General features: G+C 40.0%; 1 long non-coding RNA gene across 1 annotated transcript in view; it reads right to left on the reverse strand.

Moving 5' to 3' along the window:
- Positions 1-22,668, reverse strand: part of LOC112826645 (uncharacterized) — a 57,741-nt gene that overhangs the window by 28,134 nt on the left and 6,939 nt on the right. The window contains exon 2 of the long non-coding RNA XR_003208996.2: positions 9,907-10,028. This is a non-coding gene — a long non-coding RNA (uncharacterized lncRNA). The remainder of the gene's footprint in view (positions 1-9,906; positions 10,029-22,668) is intronic.

A 22,668-nucleotide genomic window follows, 5' to 3' on the forward strand; every position in this document is an offset into this window, starting at 1 on the left:
ATTCTGAACAAGAAAGATTTTTTTGGCCTAAACTTAGTGACCTTGAAAATACTTGCCCTAAAATGTTGACCTCTTTCAGAGAAATCTCTTAAATGTATATAAAAGAATAGTTAATAAAATTCATGAAAACAGGAGAAGAAATTTGTCTTTTAAAAAGACAAGTCTGTAAGGCCATTGTTGATTTGATATTGTCCACTGTAGCAACCAGAATGTCATATAGGTTCCAGCTGGTTCAGATCTCTCTCTGGCACAACCCTCAGAGAGTTATTGATCTAGGGACTTTATGAAGATGACAGGTGAGTTGAGAACGACAACTTTCTTGCACAACTTTGCTTTAATGTGACCCTTTGAGAACCAGAGAAGAAAGAACCCAGTGAAATCATTTTATTTTTTATGGAGATGTTGTTGGAGAAATTGCTCACCATATCACATGGGAAACTTAAATTTCCAAGACCAAGACCAACTGGCTTCTCCTAAATAATTGATTGTTTATCCTACAGATACCATGATTCAAGCAACGGCCTCATTCTTTGTATTGGTCACAGGGAATTTCAGTGCAAAATTTGAAGGCTACTGTTAGTGTAGGCAGATTCTGGTTTGCTTCTATATCTCATACTCATTTTTTAATTTCCCCGGACTTCTATATTTATCCATTTTAGTCTTGCAACTGTGTTTTCCAGAATGTAACAAAGTGTGAGTAATTACACCCTAAAACTGAAGCATCTTAACTGATTAGGTCTGTAGTTCTAGTCCAGACTCTCTCCCAAGAAGAGACATAAACATCCATCTGCACAGTGGAGTCCGCCTGGATTTTCCCAGCCATGTCAAATGCGTATCAGAAGCATTTCTAATTCCCCAAACCTAGTCCTCTATAATCCCTACTGTTTTGATAAGTGCTACCATGAAGTTGGTTACCCAAGCCAGAATCCTGGGGGTCACACTGAATTCTTCCTTCTCCCTCCATAATTTGCTCATATTCACATCACCTTAACTCCTAAAAATCTCTTGAGTCCATTCTTTCTTTCCCTTCCCACCGACAACTAATTTCAGGCTCTCCTTGACCTTCGCCCAAACATAGGATAATCAGTCATAGTTACTGGTTTCCCCGCTCTGGTCTTGCTCCCCTTCCACCCATGGCACATCCACCCACAGGAGGGAGCTCTCTAACACTCAGATCTGCTAACGTCATTGCCCAGTGAATTTTCTTTCTCAATGGCTCCCCATTACCAACAAGATAAAACAAAATTCCTTGGAACATATAAACGGCCTTTTATAATCTAACATTCAACTCTCCGTTCCTTGAATGCTTGGGGTGCTGCAAACATGCCAAACTCTCTCATTTGCTATTTTTGTACACATACTGTCCACACACACACACACACACACACACACACACACACACACACACACACAGTGAAATTCCCTTCCCTCTTTGGTGAGCCAAGATTTTTCCCTTCTTCCTCCAGCCCCAACTCAAGCTTAGCCCTTGAGAAGCCTTCCCTGACCTCCAGGCAAACTTTGGCACTCTCCCTTGCGTTCCTACTGAATCTGACCCACACACCTATTATAGAAATTACCAGTATATGATTTCATTTCATATGTGGAATTTAAGAAACAAAACAAATGAACAACAACAACAAAAAGAGACAAAAAACCAGACTCTTCAGGGGCGCCTGGGTGGCTCAGTCATTAAGCATCTGCCTTCGGCTCAGGTCATGGTCCCGGGGTCCTGGGATCGAGCCCCGCATCGGGCTCCCTGCTCCGCTGGAGGCTTGCTTCTCCCTCTCCCACTCCCCCTGCTTGTGTTCCCTCTCTCGCTGTGTCTGTCTCTGTCAAATAAATAAAATATTTAAAAAACAAAACAAAACAAAACAGACTCTTCAGTACAGTGAACAAACTGGTAGTTGCCAGGGAAGTGAGTGGGGGGAGGGGTAAAATAAAGGGGATCACTCATCTCGATGAGCACTGAAAAATGTATACAGAATTACTGAATCATTATATTGTATACCTGAAACTAATGAACACTGTGTGTTATCCTTCAGTTAAAAAGAAGAAAGAAAAGAAAAGAAAAGAAAAGAAAAGAAAAGAAAAGAAAAGAAAAGAAAAGAAAAGAAAAGAAGGAAGGAAGGAAGGAAAATAGGAAGGACTTGTCTCCTTAGACAATAACTTTCCTGTATGTTCAGGCACTGTCTCACTTTCCTTCATATCCTGGAGCCTAGCATAGAACACACCCAGTTAAATAAATAGATTAGTGAACAGTAGATGGACTTGTTATGCTTGATAGGGTTAGATTCTAGGTTCAGAGGACTGCACTTTCAGAACAACAGACTAGAGCAGAAGTCAGCAAACTATGGCCACAGGTCAAATCTGGCCCAGAGCCTGTTTTTATGAATAACATTTTATTGGGAAAAAACCACACCTATTTGCTTACACTGCTTAGGCTGCCTTCATGCTCCAATGGCAGAGTTGAATAGATTTGACCGAGACTGCATGGCCCACAAAGGCTGAAATATTTACTATCTATCCCTTTACAGAAAATGTTTGCTGACTCCTGAACTAGAGGCATATTTATAGGCCAGAGTCATGGGCCTGGGAGTGTGTCCTGCTGTAGTACAGTCTCAGTCACATCCCATACACAGAGTACCCCTCCACACTTTACTATTCTCTTACTCCCCTCAAAACCCCACACACCTCACTTCTGCAATCTGAACTCAGATTAGTGCGCACACTCCGCATAACCTACTCAAGCTTCCTCATTTGGGATCTTCTGATTTTCTAACTATGGTATCTAACTGCGAGTACAGGGGAGTAATTGTTCTCAGTTTACAAGTCCTCCCTTCTTTCCTTCAGTAACACATTCCCCCGAGTTTTGGCTGGCCACAGGACTGCCCACCTAGAGACCACACTGCCTCACCTCCTATGCAACTGAGTAGGGCCATCTGACAATGTTCTGGCAAATGGAGTGTGACCAGAGTGACGGGCATGGTTCAGAGTGTCTGCCCTTCCGGAAAACTCAGAACTCCCACTTCCTCTTTCCCTCCTCCACTGGGTTGGAATATGAATGCAGAGGGCCAACTCTGGTCGCACAGATAAGGACAACACCGATGGGAGCAACAAGATAGAAGGAATCTGGGCCCCCTTTTCAACCTCACAGAGCACCTCTAGCCTCCCAGACTGCCTTCAACCCAGACTTTTGTGTGAGAGAAATAAAACCTTTCATCTTTTTCATACCCCTTTTATTTGGGTCACTGTTCAAGCACTCAGTCTAATATCCTATTTTCCCCAGCTTCTGTCCATGTCTCTTTTCCTTTAAATTCAGTGTAGAGGGCGCCTGGGTGGCTCAGTTGGTTAAGCGATGGCCTTTGGCTCGGGGCATGATCCTGGAGTCCCGGGATTGAGTCCCGCGTCGGGCTCCCTGCTCGGTGGGGAGTCTGCTTCTCCCTCTGACGCTCTTCCCTCTCGTGCTCTCTATCTCTCATTCTCTCTCTCTCAAAAAAATAAAATCTTTAAAAAAAAAAAAAAACTACTGATGTACTATATGCTGGCTAATTGAACATAATAATAAAAAAAAAATTTTAAATTCAGTGTAGATTTTCTCTCCCAGAATTTGACCTCAGCCCATCTCTATTCACTTTCAACCAGTTTCTCTAAATTCTAAGTCTCTTCTCTGAAACCTCAACCTCCCCTAAAACCCTTATCTTCCCACTCACTTTCTCTTCTTTCCATCTTTGTTCTTTCTTCTTTTCTACAAAAGAAAATATTACCATGCTCCATGGGCCCAGGGCTTCAAAAAAATAAAAAAAAACCACTGCAAACAATTTCAATATTTTCTCAATGTCTTAAGACAATTCCAAAAAAGTCTTAGTATATTCTTAATGCAAAGTTAAACTTAACAATCCTTTTCAGACCTTTCTCTCAAGGTCTAGACTTTGTGTGTGTGTGGCGGGGGGAGCTAAAGGTCTCTTCTGTCTCACTCATTTCCTCCTCCCATGCATTTTCGCCTACCCAGAGAGCACCCCTTCTGCTAGTAGCCCTCTCCTGCAATTCCTCCAGCCCCTCTAGTGGCGATGTGAGAGAATCAGCCCATTACCTCCATTCTGCACACCAGCTAGGGTGAAGAGGAAGTCTCTTAATCGTTCCGCATTGATAATCTTTTAATTTATCTCTAATCTTGCACATCTTCATTTTGATATCTATAAATTGGGGATTCTACCCACCTAATCTACTCCACAGGATTGTTCTGAAGGCTCCACGTCACATCGGATATAAAAGCATTTTTGAATGTGTTCAACTACTGTTCAAGTTTAAGTAGAAAGTCATCACTATTTTCAGGCCTGATGTTTTCTTTTGTTTTCCACGACTGCTCTAACTTCTCCCCCACCATGGGATATATGTTGAATGGGAGAGTGTTCCTCTGACCTCTGTGTCTCCCTTAAGGAACATCTCACCTTTTCCTTCCTTTCAGAGCCATGCTTTCAGGAAGCACTGTTCACATTCGTTAGCTCTCCTTCCTCAGTGTCATTTAATGCTCCCCGCCCACCACCACTTCACTAAATTGACTGCTTCTGCTAAGGACATCAACGGCTGGCAAACCAACCAAACACCCGTGTGTGCTTCCTCCCTTTGATCTCATCTCTCCTGGCTCTGCTTTTCCCTCTCCATTATTCTCCTCTATATCCTCTTCACGAAGGTCCCTGAAATGTTTGCCATGACCCTGGTATGTTTCTATTGATTGCAACAGTTAACTAGCTTCTGCTGTGCACCTACTATGCATCACACACTTAACATGTCCCATCCCATCTTACCATCAACCCTACGAGGTAGCTTTTGTTACCCCCATTTTACAGATGAAGAACCAGAGACTGCAGGGGGATGAGCTCTGGCCGAGATCACACAGCCCATAAAGCACAAAGCCAGAATTCAAACCCTAGTCCCTGTTCTTCTCTCCAGGTTGCCCTCCTCCCGCCCCCTACCGCTTTCCTTCGGACTTCCTGAGTTTAAATCTTGGTTTTGCCATTTACTTGCTGAGCTCAAATCCTGGCTTACTTAACTTCTCTAAGTATCCATTTCCTCATCAGTAAAGTGAGAATAATAATATCATAGATCTTTTAGAGTTGTTGAGAGGATTTGATTAGATATTGCTTGTAAACAACTCAGAAGAGTGGCAAGCACATAGTAAACCTCAATAAATGTTACTATTGCTTTTTATTATTATGTTCAGTGCATTCATCGGTCTCTTCTGTCTATACACCTGCTCCCTGGGCAGGCTCACCTATGTACCGGCTTCCAGTAGCGTCTACATGTGAGAAAGCCTCTTTCTCTATAGCCAGCCCAGACTCCTCTGCCAAGTACCAGCCCATATTTCCAGTCATTGCCTGCATTTCCTCCATGTGATGGCCCCTGTACACACCTCATATGTGACAAACTCATAGCGGAACTCATCATCACCCTCCCCCAAATGTACTCCTTCTCTGAAACGCCTAAGTCAGTGACTGACATGCCACATGAGTCATAAACTTGGGCTTTGTCCTTGACTCCCGTCTCGCTCTTTCAGCACACTGCATCAGCCACTTGTCCTTCCTCCTAAACATCTATCTCTCTGGTTCACCCAGCCTGTCCTGGATGTTTTCAATGTCACTGCTGATTCTGTCTTCGTTTAAAAGTTTGATATTTTGTTCATCATGGGATTTTTGCACTAATTTTGATTTGTAAAAATATTCCATCAAAATATTATTTATCTTGATTATTGGATGTGTCCATATCCCCTAAATTTTGTATTTGAGATAAGTGTTGGACTTGCCTTACTCCAGGTCTTCTCCCAATGCAAGTTCCAGAGTATCCTGCCAGAACATTATTGCTAAAATATCCTGGCACGCTCAGACACCTCCCGGATCTTGCAATTCCACACCACCTCCCCAACCTTCCCTCATGGATGCCATGATCTAGCAACAGGAATCCATTTTCTTTCCATTTCTGTGCTTTTAGAAATGGGGCAAGTGATCTCTTTGTCTATGCTTTAGTTTACCTAGGATGGTTAGGAACTGGTTATACTTGCAAATAGTTAAATTGTTTATGCATTCACTGATAAAACTTAAATTCAACTATATTTTATGAAAATCCTTCTAAAATTTATTATATGTCTCTGCAGTCTTCCATAAAATACGTTCATATTTTAATATGTTCTCAGTAGGGGTGCCTGGGTGGCTCAGTCCCTTAAGCGTCTGACTCTTGGTGTCAGCTCAGGTCTTGATCTCAGGATTGTAAGTTCAGGCCCCGCACTGGGCTCCACGCTGGGCATGGAAACCACTTAAAAAAAAAAAAAAAGTTTTCAATCGCGCAGCCTCATCATTCTAAGCATGACATAGGTACTCTGCTATAATCCAGTGATGTCAACCTCAGGAGCCATTGGGATTTATGTCTGGTTTGCCCCTAAACTCCATGTTCACATACAATGCATTCCTTTTCTCATTTTGTTGCAGTCTTGCTGCTCCTGATCTCTGTTCTCTGCTGTCACAGGTTCTGTTTCTTTTGATTCATCCCTAATGACTTGGCCTCATTTCCCTTTCCCTTGTCCATGTCACTCCCACCTTAACCTTGCCCTCTGCTATTCTCTCCCCTAGGTCTGCTTTCCCGGTACTTGTTGGAACTGACACTCATGGAGCTTGATAATTATAACCTTTGCCAGCCTACGACAATGCTCTTTTCTTCTGCTTGACTAACTGACTCATCCATTTTATTATTCAGCCTTTGTATCTTTATCTCTTACCTCCTTTTCCTCCCTAGTTTGCCATTGTTCTGATGGGTTGAGAGATCCTGAATATATATACGTAACCGTGGCTGTGTAATCCATGGGATAACCTTCCAGCTACCTCTCCTATGGCATTTCTCCACATAGAGGATCACGGGGCAGGGGTTAAGAAAGAATTCTAACCTCAAGTACGTGAGGGACTTGACATCCTCTGTCCTTGGTCTCTATCTCTATGTGCTCTAATCCTAAACTTTTTAGGTGGTGCAGTATTAAAGAGACATGGGAAACTAACAAGGGCAACTGAAGTATCTGAAATTCCTGACGGGAATATTGAGTCAATGGATCTTAGTCATGTTTGAACCAACTCTAAGTTCTTTTTCCTTGTTAAAATGGGAGAAAACAGGGATTTACTGAGACTGCCAGTTGGCCTCTGAAATCTAGTCTTGGGTACATCAAAGGGCTCCATTAGGTGACAGGTTCATTTTTATTAAGAGTTTACTGGTAATCACAAAATCATAAAATATCCATACGATCTAATGAACAAAATGTAGAAACGCTGGAAATCAAGAAAACTTCTGAATAATCCTGTCCTCAGACAGAAACTAGTTAGAATAAGATTTTTAAATAGATCCTTTTCTCGTGACTGAGATATTTAAGAAAAATAGGCATGAAGTAGAACCTGGAAGTTTCTGTTTGCTCATTTTTCTGGTCATCATCCTTTATTTACTGATTTACAAATCAGTAAATAAGGCAGGGGCCACCGAAGAAGGTTTAGTACTTTTTGGATATTGAACACAGGTTAGTCTTTGATGTTTGTTTCCATAATAGTCTATGTCCTTGAAAAGAAGTGTGACATAATGGAAGTACCACGGGCTTAGGAGCAAGATAGATCCAGGCGTGTGTGACCTGAGGTCCACCATTTACTCCCTGGGTGGCCTTAGGCCTATCACCTTAGCAGGATGAGCCAGCAAGGGGTTACTAAAGTACAGGTCATAGAATACCTCCAAGGACTGAATAAAGGAACAGGCACAGGACCTTGAGCTCAGTGCCTGGCATGTCATGGAAACTCAGTGAACCTAGGTTCCCTTCCCATCTGCCTCCTCTTCACTTTCACATCATCTGTGTGAGGGGCTAAACCTAGTGTCAAGGTCTATACCCCCTCCTGGGTGGAGACTGCTCTCGAGAATGGAACTAAGGACACTTCTTTAAAGTGCAGAACTAATGGCAGGTGGTGTGGGAATCCAGTGTGTCTGAGAAGGCACGCATTGTTCTGAAGCAGTCATAGCACTCATTAATCTAGTCTCAGATCAGAATCTAGATCCTGAGACTTCCCCCCCTCTGGTAATTGTTTGAGGACTCCTTGGCAAACCTGCAGTTAAACCCTCTCTGAGGCAAGCCCCCAGCATGGCTCTGAGCTCTGAGCATGTGCTGCCCTTACTCTTCTTCGGACGTGTGCCAGCTGCCTTGAGGCCAGCCAGGCAGTGAATAACGGTCTCAGCCCTTGTCCCATGGAGGAGACAGAGGGCTCTCAGAGGCCCAGGGTGGCAGCTTCCTCAGCAAGGGCTGATTCAACAGCACTGTTCTCTCTCGGGCAGTTAGCCCAATTCTGTAAGGCAGCCTCAGAAGAGTTTTATTATCTTTCTTTGAATCTCTTCCAATACTTTGACGTCCCTGAAGTTTAAAAGCTAAAAACTGCACACAGTGCAGCATGCCACACGAAACACCTTTAGAAATTTCTAGTTCAGAAGAACTTGGGCAAAGACAAATCTCTCTGGTTGATTCCGTTTGTATTCTTCTCTTGAGATTTGTCTTGGGCAGGTGACTGTACAAGTAACTACCATCATCATCATGTTTTAAAGAATTATAATAGTTACAAATTAGCTTATCATTTTTGAGACATGTTTGTGGCCTAAAATAAATTGGTAAAACCAAAACAGCTTTTTAAAAAAATGCAAGCATAGCCAATAGTATGAAGCCATTTTTCAATGTGTATTTTTGTTTTCCATTTATTTTTTTGAACCAGGGCACTTATTTGAATATCTGCTGAATCTGCGGGACGTACCTGACAAGCAGGCCACATGGTTCCCTCCCTTGGACTGCCGTGACAGCCTTCTACACACTGTGCTACTCAGTGGTCACAGGCAGCTAGAAAATTGCACGGGGTAGCTGAGCCTTTGAAAAGTGGACAGGTCAACCTTTTTAATTCAGTAAGTCAAGGTGATTTAGGTCCCCACTGATACAGGTTGTTCTGTAATAGGAAAAAGTTCTGGAAATTCTTATCTCAGAAGACACGTGCCATTACTTTAGGGGTGGCTATGGATATTAGTGAGATAAACCAAAGTCAGGTCACTCAAATTATGTCCCAAAATTGGGACATAAAGTATCTGCTTGAGAGTGTCAAAGACAGTCTCTTGGGAATGGGGTTCATAACTACCATTGTCCTGAATTTTTTAAATGACTTTCTCAAAAATATTTCAAAATGATACCCAAACAACAAGTATACACACTGACTGAATAAGTAATGCATTTATAGATAAATTTACATAGCTTTATTTACATACATACATATATTTTCATAATGCTCCTTTATCCACCTGATGCTCAGTGGGGTTTTTCAGAGGAGAACATTTGCCAACCTTCCTCTAGTCTTCTTTTTCTCCACAAAATTCTCCTCACACCTTTGTTCCACCTATGGTTAACTTTTCAAAGCTACCAAACAAGCCATACTGTCTGTCCATCCCATACTTGGCTCAAATTGTTTCCACTACCTTGAATGCCCCACCCTGTCCCTATTCTTCACCTGGCTAACTATCCTCATCTGTTGAGAGTTCTAGTGACCCCTTCCAGGAAGCCTTCACACACACACACACACACACACACACACACACACACACACACCCCTGCATACTTGACTAGTACCTCATGCTTACTTCCCTTTGGCATTTAATCCCCTGGACTGAATGATCTGGTTATTTATCCCCTCCATCTACTCATCCTTAGAGTATCAGCTCCACCAGAACAGACCTGGTATCTTTTTCATTATGTGTTCCCATGCTTTTCACAATCCCTGGAAAACACTGAGTGAGTGAGTGAATGAATGAATAAATGGAATGAATGAGAGCGTGCATTCTTGCTCTGACCATGGGGTGAATACTCACCTCAAACACCAGTCTCCAATCCCACTCCCACCCTGAAGTCTGGAGTTGAAGGCCGGTGGGTAGAGGATTTGGTCTCCATGTTCCCTAGGCAGCATGGAGCAGCTCAACCATCCACATTCCAACTGGATGAGAAAAAACACCTATGTGAGTAGTTTTTCTTTTCCTAGAGATTTTTCTCACAGTTTGTGGCTCGTTTTATCAAACCTAGACAGTTTTTTTTTTCATGTGCTGTGGCGTCTCGGTCCCTGTAACACCAACCTCTTTAATCATTAGTCTTTCTGGTAGAATTTGATAGGGGTCATATCCAATCCCTCTCCTCGTCTGCTAATGGCAATTTATGGACACTTACTATGAGCAATATACATTGCAAAAGACCAGAAAACTCCCCCTCTGGTTATGATGCAGCACTATAAGGTGATAGTCTGGAAACTAGACTGATAGTTTAATCAGTGGTATGTGATCTTTATTTGTGGTTGGCTGCCTCATCAATTTTCATTTGGGAGCTGAAATGGACTCTGAGGCAGATATGGCATTAATTACGAGGGAAATTGGTTGCAATATGCCTCGAGGTAAAATCCTTCTGATGGAAATCTGAGATTGAAAGAAAGCCAAATTACAAAAGGATGATTTACTGGAAAAGGCAAATGTATGCATTACCATCACCGCTTAGCAAAGAAAAAAGGAATTGATAAAGGAGAGAGATTGTGGAATGACTGAAAAGTGAAAAAAAAAAAAATCCCCTGGATGTAACTCACTCAAAAACAGATTTATTCTTATGCTGAATGCATTATATTTCCCCAGATACATACAACATTTTCCAAGAGTGCGCTTCAATTAAAAGGCAACGAGCATTAATAACAGTTGGCAGGGTCCCTATTTTCTTCTAGATTGAAATATATTTTACTAAGAATTGAATAGGGAGCATCTAGGGATACCAACCTAAAATTCATTTTACTAGTTACGGTACCTGCTGTTGTATCAATTTTCTAGTTATAATATCACTTTTTTCCCTGAAGATTTCAAACACCTTCTTAGACAATACCTTCTTTATCCTATCACTGAATCTTGATGAGGTAAAATATAGAGGCGAAGTTGTAGTTGAATGACTATCCCCAACTTATTATGAGAAAACTAAGACACAGTGAGCTTAAGCTAATGCATTTTTTAAGGCAACATATTCTTTTTCATTGGCTATATAACAGAGTGAGTTATTAAGAAAAGTACTGAGAGTTAATACCGCTTCCTTCATCACACCCAGGAAATGAAGATCAGCATTATATTTCTAACAATTGGAACATGTTTACCCATACCCGGGGTTGAGCAGAAGTGAGAAGCCTTCGTTGTTACAGGCAGAGAGAAGCCCAATACATGGTTAGAGGCAGGGATGGAAACCAGGCCATCTGCACCCACATTCTCTCTCTGCTACTTATTAGCTGGGTGACTTTAGCCTTGGCCTCGGCGCCTCAGTGTCCTTGTCTGTACAACTGGGAGAACACAACAGTGTTTTCTATTAACTTGAAAATTAAGCTGGGTTCCTTCTATAGAGGGAGGAGTTGCAGGAAATGTTTGAAGTGGACAAAGCAGAAGCTTTTGGACGCTTAGAAGGTTTAGAGTCCTAAGACGGAATATAGGGGTAGGGTTGTACACATTTCCCCTAGTGGGCGCGACCAGGTAGCGCCCTGGGAGACTGAACGATACCTGAACCCAGGGCTCTGTACCTTGGTCAGGAGACCAGGGGCCAAACATCTCACAGGCAAATCTTGGACATGGTGGGTGTCCCCAAGTCTGCCTGGAGCTGAGTGCCCAGCAACACATTTGTAGCTACAGGTGTTTTCATTGTGTATTATCTTTCTTCCTACACTGCCTGGAAAATAGGTAAATAAATGTTCAGTGAATATAGCCACTGTGGACTAAGGATCTGTCATTTTCCCTGTTTTTGTGTTTTTCAAGTCTGGCATTCTTGAGAGGACAGAACAGGAATCGCAAAAATGACTGAGGATGAATTTCCCACCAACCACGTAAGTGGACACTCAGAGCAGATTAAATTTGAGAACAAAAAGGGTTGTGTGCCTTATATCTCATTCTACTATTGTAGACTAAAATCAATACCTGCTTTACCAGCTATGAACTCCTTTGGCAGCAAAACCCTACTACTGGTGACTTAAAATATGGTGCTTTATTCACTCATGTAAAGAAAAATTTGAAGGTCGACCATTCAGATGGTCCCTAGGGCCATCAGAGACCAAGTTGCTTTCTTTCTGCCCTGCCACCCTTAGCATATGGCTTTTATCTATAGTTTGTTGCAAGACGGCTACTTCTCCTGTAAGCTTTTGTTGGCATTCCAGGTAGGAAGGAAGAAGGGGCAAGACAGAAACTATCACTTTATGTATATATGTATGTATGAATTGACTAGAGATGGGCAATTTATTATTTATTATTTTTTTAGTTGAAGTATAATTGACATACAATATCCTATTTGTTTCAGGTATACATCAAAGTGATTCTATATTTTTACATATTTCAAAATGATCCCTAATGATAAGTCTAGTTACCATCTGTTACTATACAAAGTTATCACAACGTTATACTTTATATTTCATTGGCCAGTAGTACTGTGCCACATGTTCATTCATTTCATGTGTGATGATGAAGCTAGAATTTATAGCTGGGCACACTGCCATGCTGAACTAAATTAGTTTCTATTAGCAGAGAGTAGAATGGTGGTTACCAGGGGCTGCAGGATAGAGGAACTGGGGAGATGGTGGCCAAAGAGTACAAACTTCAGTTAGAAAATGAATGAATTCTGAGGATCACACAGACACACAGAGGATAATTATGTAATGTGATGGAGCTGTTAGCTATCACTATGGTAGTAATCATATTTGTGACCTGTAAGTTTATCAGATCAACACACTGTACACCTTAACCTTACAGTTTTATGTCAATTATATCTCAATTATAAGTTAAACAAATTAGCTTCTATTAATGAGATAGAATGGGCAGATAGAAGAAAAGCTGCTAATAGTGTCTGCCACATACATTTTTCCCAACATCTAAAATCTACCTAAGAAAATTTATATCTTGTTTAAAGCAAACCACATATATACAACATATGACAATTTGATTTAAAAATAAAGGGGGAAATTCTACTTGACTAAAGAGTTTACAAAATAGCTGTCTTAAATTGTTTTTAAAGTCATTTGATTTATATATTTTTAAGAATGTAAAAAAAAAAGTCTTTGAATTCAAGGAGTTAGAGATAATTTAAGCTCCCCTTTTTCATTATACAGTTGAGAAGCAGACCTATAGAAATGTCATGCAATTCTCCCATATTTCTACAGCTAGGTAGTGGGAGAGAAGAAATGAAAAGTCTGCAATAACAGATGCCAAATTTTTAAGATTATCTTTACATTTCAGACTTGGAGTCTTTAAATGGCTAGTTAAATATATACTAAATGTGTTTGTTTGTAATACATTTTACAAATGTCCTTACAGGACTATTACAAAAGTAAGTATATAAATGAAGAATTATTTATCACAGCACATGGACATAATTTGCATTTAGAAAATGTACCAGAATCAAAACCTCAATGAGATACCACCTCACACCAGTCAGAATGGCTAAAATTAACAACTCAGGAAACGACAGATGTTGGCGGGGATGCGGAGAAAGGGGAACCCTCCCACACCATTGGTGGGAGTGCAAGCTGGTGCAACCACTCTGGAAAACAGTATGGAGGTTCCTCAAACAGTTGAAAATAGAGCTACCATACAATCCAGCAATTGCACTACTGGGTATTTACCACAAAGATACAAATGTAGGGATCTGAAGGGGTACATGCACCCCGATGTTTATAGCAGCAATGTCCACAATAGCCAAAGTGTGGAAAGAGGCAAGATGTCCATCGACAGATGAATGGATAAAGAAGATGTGGTATATATATACACAACGGAATATTATGCAGCCATCAAAAGGAATGAGATCTTGCCATTTGCAACGATGTGGATGGAACTGGAGGGTGTTATGCTGAGCGAAATAAGTCAATCAGAGAAAGACATGTATCATATGACCTCACTGATATGAGGAATTCTTAATCTCAGGAAACAAAGTGAGGGTTGCTGGAGTGGTGGGGGGTGGGAGGGATGGGGTGGCTGGGTGATAGACACTGGGGAGGGTATGTGCTATGGTGAGTGCTGTGAATTGTGCAAGACTGTTGAATCACAGATCTGTACCTCTGAAACAAATAATGCAATATATGTTAAGAAAAAAAAAAAAGAAGAAGAAAATAGCAGGAGGGGAAGAATGAAGGGGGGGAAATTGGAGGGGGAAATGAACCATGAGAGACGATGGACTCTGAAAAACAAACTGAGGGTTCTAGAGGGGAGGGGGGTGGGGGGATGGGTTAGCCTGGTGATGGGTATTAAAGAGGGCACGTTCTGCATGGAGCACTGGGTGTTATGCACAAACAATGAATCATGGAACACTACATCAAAAACTAATGATGTAATGTATGGTGATGAACATAACAATAAAAAATTAAAAAAAAAAAAAGAAAATGTACCAGAGTTATCAAAAGAGGAGTCTTCTATGTGTTAAAATCCTGGCATTGCTACTAACTACATGAGCCATAGGAAAGTGGCTCATCTTTCTTTCTTTCTTTCTTTCTTTCTTCCTTTCTTTCTTTCTTTCTTTCTTTGAGAGAGAAAATGAAAAAGAGCATGAGTAGGAGGAGGGGCAGAAGGAAAAGCAGACTCCCCGCTAGGCAGGGAGCTGGATGTGGATGTGGGGTTCAATCCCAGGACCCTGAGATCATGGCTTGGGCTGAAGGCAGACGCTTAACCGACTGAGACACCCAAGTGCCCCAAGTGGCTCATCTTTCTAAGCCTCAATTTTCAGTTGTAAAGGAAAATAAAACATTTTTATATGATGTTCTTGAAAAAAGTTAAATGAAGCTGCACACATAAAGCATACAGTGGTGTGGCTATCACTTAATAGGTGCTCAATAAATCATTCCAGCTATTATTGTCATTATCAGTGCTGTCCCCATCATCAGTATCACCATCATTAGCATCTTCTTCTTCTAAAAGAATCCAGTCCAGTGTTCTTAATATTTCATCATGAGATAAAGAGCTGGACCCATAAAAGTAGACTCACAAAGGGGAGAAGGGCTCTGAGAAGAAAGGGACTTCAGAACAACTCCCTCTCTGGAGTAAGAGAGAAGCCAGGGCAGAGTGCTGGCAGCCTATGGTGCCACTGAGGCCAAGGATTCTCCCAGAGAGTCAGGGAAAAAAGCTAGCGATAAACGCCACCTCCTGAAGGGCCTGCTAAGAGCTAAGGAAGTAACCAGTAGAATCAAGGACTTACTTTTCTTTCATATATCAGGATCTAAGTCTGAGATCTCATGGTTCTCTGAGGTAGGTTAGCTGGCAGAATCCTGTGAATCCTTTTGGAGAGAATCACTACCTATTGCTCATGGAGTTACATCCTTCCCATCCCAGTACAACTAGAAGGGAATCTTGAAAATCTTTATGACTGTGATCAGAGGAGACCTGGCAGCAAAAAGCTTCCTCTCCAAGCTTCAGCAGAAGGTTAAAGATTTTCTCTGGTTTGTTTACCGTTGGATTACAGCTGACAGTAGCCCTGCTCCGCCTTCCACTACCTTTCTGCTAGTTGTAAACTCTACAAAGACGCTCAGAGTCTGATTCAACTGTTGAGGTTGAATATATATATGAGATATATATATCATATATATATGATAATATATATTATACATAGAAAAACAGAAAAATATGCACTTAAGGGAAACAGTAGCCAGACATAAGCAGACAAAGTAGATAAGCAATGGCAGATGGCCACAAATATCGATGGAGAACTGCTACAAAACACAGAAAAGATTTTTAACAGAAAAAAAAAAGAACTTCTCCTTCTGACAATGGTAGAGTAGTATGTCATTAGAAATACCCTCCCACTGAGGACAACTTGAAAAGCTGGAAACATATAACAGATACATACTCAAAGTATCTGGAGAACTAACAAAATAATGAGGAATTAGAGGACCAGACCTGTGGAAAACGGAAAACTCCATTAAGTGAGACACACATCTGGAGACGCTTTCCTTCTAGGGGTGTCTGTTACTATAGAAAGATACAGCTGAGAAGATAATAAGCAGTTTGACAGCCTTGAGGAGTAAAGAGACAATTATTAGAGCCCAAGGATTTCAATATTCACAAAAGGAATATACCCTAAGAGTAAAGATGACTTAGGAATAAACTGGACATTACAGAGACTGAAGCCCAACACTGATCCACCTCAATCCCTGAAACTGAATCAAGGTAGTCTGGGATGGCTAAAGCCCCAGGTCTCTTGCCAGAAACAAAAGTAGATCCTCTCCAGAGGAAGATAAAATTATCCTATGCCTCAAATTATTCCTATATTTTTTCATGAGTAAAGATTAGTGCTCCACCGAAAATAATCAGTCATACACAAAGATAAGATAATGTGAACAAACTTAAAGGGAAATAATACGTAATATAAGCAGATCAATAGGGAATAATAAAAGTTACCAGATACTTAAAAATAATTTTACCTAATGTGTTCAAGAAAAGATAAGATTGAGAATTTCAATAAAGAACTGAAACATTTTTTTATTATTATGTTATGTTAATCACCATACATTACATCATTAGTTTTTGATGTAGTGTTCCCTGATTCATTGTCTGCGTATAACACCCAGTGCTCCATGCAGAACATGCCAAACACTTTAAAAAATGAGAATTCTTCTAGGGCCGAGGTGGTGGCATGGGGCAGGGCAGGCTGAAAGAGGAAGAAGGAGCTAGTGGTGCACAACAGCGGTGACAACCTACGAGCAGCTGAAGCTGCATGTCACACCTGATTTTATTTTTTTATTATTTTTTATTATGTTATGTTAGTCACCATACAGTACATCATTAGTTTTTGATGTAGTGTTCCATGATTCATTGTCTGCGTATAAAACCCAGTGCTCCATGCAGTACGTGCCCTCCTTAATACCCATCACCAGGCTAACCCATCCCCCCACCCTCTCCCCTCTAGAAACCTCAGTTTGTTTCTCAGAGTCCATCGTCTCTCATGGTTTGTCTCCCCCTCCGATCTCCCCCCCTTCATTTTTCCCTTCCTTCTCCTAATGTCCTCCATACTATTCCTTATGTTCCACAAATAAGTGAAACCATATGATAATTGACTTTCTCTGCTTGATTTATTTCACTTAGCATAATCTCCGCCAGTCCCAACCACGTGGATGTAAAAGTTGAGTATTCATCTTTTCTGATGGCTGAGTGATATTCCATTGTATATATGGACCACATCTTCTTTATCCATTCATCCGTTGAAGGGCATCTCGGCTCTTTCCACAGTTGGGCTATTGCGGACATTGCTGCTATGAACATTGGGGTGCATATGGCCCTTCTTTTCACTACATCTGTGTCTTTGGGGTAAATATCCAGTCATGCAATTGCTGGGTCACTGGGTAGCTCTATTTTTAACTTTCTGAGGCACCTCCACACTGTTTTCCAAAGTGGCTGTACCAACCTGCATTCCCACCAACAGTGTAAGAGGGTTCCCCTTTCTCCACAACCTCTCCAACATTTGTTGTTTCTTGCCTTGTCAATTTTTGCCATTCTAACTGGTGTAAGGTGGTATCTCAGTGTGGTTTTGATTGGAATTTCCCTGATGGCTAATGATGATGAACATTTTTTCATGTGTCTGTTAGCCATTTGTATATCTTCTTTGGAGAAATGTCTGTTCATGTCTTCTGCCCACTTTTTGACTTGAGTATGTGGAAGCCTGTGATGATGGAGTGGATGACGTACTTGCCATCAACCACATGTCCACAGAAGTTACCCTGTCAGTCAAGAAAGATATTCCTCCTTCAGCCGTTACAAGACCAATATTCGGTATACTGGACACAATCCATCTGGTGGCAGGTAATTATCTAATCGTTATTACCAAAAAGACAAAAATAGGTGAATTTTTCAATCATGTAATCTGGAAAGCAACAGATTTTGACATCCTTTCTTATAAAATGATGTTGCACTTAACTGATATTCAGTTACAAGATAATAAAGCTTTCCTAGCGATGATAAACCACGTCCTAATGTGGATGGGTTTTGCTTAACGACATATGATTTGACCCATACTTTCCAGCGGCTATCCATGAGCGGTTTGCATGGAATGGTCATCCTCTAAGAGAAATTTCTGCCCAGCCAGAGGTCCATCGGTGTGCGCTTCTAGTATTACATGGCTGTACCCTCTCCAGTTGTCTGTCAGTCTTTAGTTAGTATTAGTATGAGGCAGATTGAGGAACAATCTCAATTGTATTAGGAGAGTGTTTTAGAATTAATAGAAATTACCTCGGAAACAAATAATACATTATATGTTAAAAAAAAAAAAAGAAGATAGCAGGAGGGGAAGAATGAAGGGGGGGAAATCAGAGGAGGAGACAAACCATGAGAGACTTTGGACTCTGAGAAACAAACTGAGGGTTCTAGAGGGGAGGGGGGTGGGGGGATGGGTTAGCCTGGTGATGGGTATTAAAGAGGGCATATTCTGCATGGAGCACTGGGTGTTATACACAATGAATCATGGAACACTATATCAAAAACTAATGATGTAATGTATGGTGATGAACATAACAATAAAAAATTTAAAAAAACTAACGATGTAATGTATGGTGATTAACATAATAATAAAAATAAATAAATAAATAAATAAAAAAGAATTAATAGAAATTGCTCTTGATAACAAAATCAAACCCATTACCATAAAATCTTAGAATACTGGTTATAAATTAGACCCCCCCTTTTTTTAAATGAACTCTTGAGACTGAATTATTCTCTCTGTTCAAGAGTTCTGGAGCTGGTGGTTTAAAGAAGGAACATGCAGAGTGTATTTTTTCTTTACTAGACTTTGTGCCAATAAACAAGAATAGTTTGAACCTGGCTTTTGAAATGAAAACTTCCCCTTTCCCTTAAAATAGTTAGATTCAGGAACTAGGGCAACCAGCAACATGGAGAGGAGAATTATAATTGAAAATCATACTTGTCATTTAAAATAACCACAAAAAAATGGGAATAGATGGTACACAAAGAATAATGCTTAGGAGGTAAAAGTCCATACAGATGCAAAATAAATAGTCATCATCTAATTGTAAGTTCATTTTAAAAACTTATCATAGACATCATAATAAAAACAGGGAAGCAGACTGAGCTGGCTGATAACGGACAGGTAGATGATGAGCACCTGTAATCAGCACTGTGCTCTCCCTGCAGAAACTGAGGCGATCTTTGTATCAAGAACCCCCAAGAAGCTTATTACAGAAACAGTCTGTGATCTATTTGTTCATTATGTAATATGATTTCTTTAAGTTATTTCTGTTATACTTAAAAGCAAAAAAGTACAGAGGAAACATTTTTCACGGTTGTGGGGGAATAAAAACCAGGAACGCTGGGAGAAAAACATGAGAATTCTAGAGCTGGAAAATACAACTGAAATTAATTCTGCATAGGTTTAATAGAAGATTACACATTTTGAGAAAGAATTAGTGAATTGGAGAATAAGCCAAGGAGGAAAAGAATGAAGCATGGAGACAAGTAACTTGGAAAGGTCACAGGTAGGCAATGCCCAACTACCCTCAAACTGGACCTCTTTGCATTGTCACAGATTAGGAGCTACTAAATATGAGGAAATAAGCTACCATGAACAAGAGTAAGCATAAATAATAAACAGCTCTATTAGACCCATACCTGTTTCATATAGTAGAATCAAATGAAGAATAAAAAAATACATGTGTTTAAAATATTTAGGGAGATAAAAACTAAAGAAAAAACATGAGCTAGCAATTGCATGGTATTGAAAAGAAAGAGCTGAAAACTAGCCAAATATATCTCCCCCCAAAATTATAATTACTAAAATTTAAAAAGCCAATAACATCCCAAAGAGTAGATCAGACTTGGCTGATTAGAGGTAAGTAAGGTGCTTGATATAGAACAGAAAATTTTTTTTAGAATGTAGCACATCGAGAAAAAGAGAGAAAAGAGGATTAGAGATGTGGAGGATAGAGGATAGATTGAAAAAATGTCTACAAAAGATCTGACATTCCAAAAAAAGCAAAAAGAATTTGAAAGAGGCAATAGTTGAAGAAATAATGGATGAGAACTTTCTAGAATTTATGAAAGATATGGATCCTTAGATTCAGGAAAGATAACTGGTCCTATACAAGATAGGAAAAAAGATATCTACACCTAGATTCATGAGAGTAAAATCGCAGATTATCAAAGACAAAGGGAATATGTAGATGCCTTGGTGGCTCAGTTGGCTAAGTGCCAGACTCTTGGTCTCTGCTCAGGTCGAGATCTCAGGGTTGTGAGATGGAGCCCCACCTTGGGCTCCATGCTCAGTGTAGACTCTGTTTAAGACTCTCTCCCTTCTCCCTCTGCCCCTGCCCCCTCGTGCTCACGCGCTCTCTCTCAAATAAACAAATCTTTAAAAAAAAAAAGACAAAGGGAACATTTTTAAAAGTAGTCAAAGGGAAAATACAAATCATCTACGTAAGAGCAACAATTGATCTGACAAGTGAATTCTCAATAGCAAGAATGGAAATCAAAAGACCGTAGGGTAATACCATTGAAAAACCAAAATAAAAATCCATCAGCCAAATACAGTACCTAGCTAAGCAAACATTAACACAATCAAAATAAATCATTTCCAGGACTCTAAAAATTGAAAGAGAGAGACATGGAGAGAATTTATGACCAAAAAACTCTGAATAAAAGCAATTTTGAAAATTATACTTAGGAAGAAAGAACATGATCCTAGATGAACGTTCTACATACGAAAGAAATGTTGGCCTGGGTAGCACAGTTGATTAAGCATCCAACTCTTAATCTCAGTTTAGGTCTTAATCTCAGGGTCCTGAGTTCAAGCCCTATGTGGAGCCCACTTAAAATACATATATATATATATATAAAAGGGCACCTGAGTGGCTCAGTCAGTTAAGCATCTACCTTCTGCTCAAGTCATGATCTTGGGTTCCTGGGATCCAACCTTGTATTGGGCTTCCTATTCAGTGGGGAGTCTGCTTCTCCCTCTCCCTCTGCCCCTCCCCCTGGCTCATTCGCTCTCTCTCTAATAAAATCTTTAAAAAGAATTTATATATATATATATATCTATATATATATATATATATATATCTATCTCACAAAAACAAAACTTAAGTGGAGAAACATAAGCTAGTCTATCAATGATTCCCTATTAGTATTTCACTGGAATTGTATTAAATGTATAATTTAACTTGACAAATATTATTTATGAGATAGCTTTTCCCTCTCCAAGATTATCGCATACCTTTTCATTTGTTCAAGTCATCATTTTCATGTCTCTTATGGGTCTTATGAAGTTTTCTTTATAGATACATTGTACATTTCTTCTTGAGTTCATTCTAAGAAATTCATCTTTTTATTGCAATTTCATTTTATTTATTTATTTTACATTTTAAGGTGTGTCACATATTTATTGCGATTCACAGATATGATGAAACACTGAGCACGTGCTCCTTGACATTGGGATCTGGTTCTGCACAGTGTGTTACTGCAATTTTAAATGGGGTCTTCCATTATTATCTGGTAGATGATCATATATATGTTAATTGTTTATGTATATTAATTTTGCAGCTGTCATCTCCCTGAATTATCTTATTGTTTATAGTAGTTTCTCAATTGATCTTTGGTTTAACAGGTTTAAAACTCACATCATATGCAAAGATTTTACCTCAATTCCAATGTGCTTTTCTCTTGCCTACCTATATCATCTAGTACCTCAGTCTAAACAATGTTAAATAGTAGTGGTGTTAGTGGATATTCTTTTATTTCTGACTTTAGTGGAAATGTTTCTACAGTTTTACCACTAGACATGATGCTATTTTGTTGATGGAGATGGGCATTTTTAGAAATTATGTTAAAGAAGGATCTATATAAATTCTTACTTAATTGAATTTTTGAATCAAGAATGGATGTCAAACTTTATCAAATGCTTGTTTGGTATCTATATTATTAGCTATGTTATTTGGTATTTTGTATCTATATTATTATAGTATTTCCCCAATGTACATCTATTAATATGATAATGAAATATGATGCATGTTCTTGTGCAAACCAGCTGCATGTCACTCAAATACATATTACATGGTCAGGCTGTGTTATCTTCTAAAGTACTATTTAATTCTGCTTCATTTCTTTTAATTTAGGATAACTGTCTTACTATCTAAATGAAAATTTGCGACTTTATGTTTGTGTCAACTTTTTCAGTATTTGGTGACAATGTTATGTTCACTTCATAAAAAAAAAAAATCTTTGGAAGAATTTATTTTTCTATCATTGTAAAAGTAGAAATTGCAGGCCCGGGAGCAAGATGGCGGAGCAGTAGGAGACCTGGATTTCATCTGGTCTCAGGAATTCAGGTGAATAGGGATCAAACCATTCTGAACACCTACAAACTCAACAGGAGATCGAAGAAGAGAGCAGCAACAACTCTCTGAACAGAGAAGCAACCACTTTCTGGAAGGTAGGACGTGCGGAGAAGTGAATCTGAGGCGATATTCGGGAGGATAGACGGCGGGGGAGGGGGTCTCCGTCGGCCACTTCTGGCAAGTGCTAGAGCCGCGGAGCACAAAATCGGACCTTTTAGAAGTCGGCTCTGCTGAGGGATGTTGCTCCGGGGGCTAAGCGGGG

This window comes from Callorhinus ursinus, unplaced genomic scaffold (genome assembly GCF_003265705.2).
Source record: "Callorhinus ursinus isolate GAN/ISIS: 27379988/994484 unplaced genomic scaffold, GSC_fseal_2.0 scaffold7, whole genome shotgun sequence".
Lineage (NCBI taxonomy): Eukaryota > Metazoa > Chordata > Mammalia > Carnivora > Otariidae > Callorhinus > Callorhinus ursinus.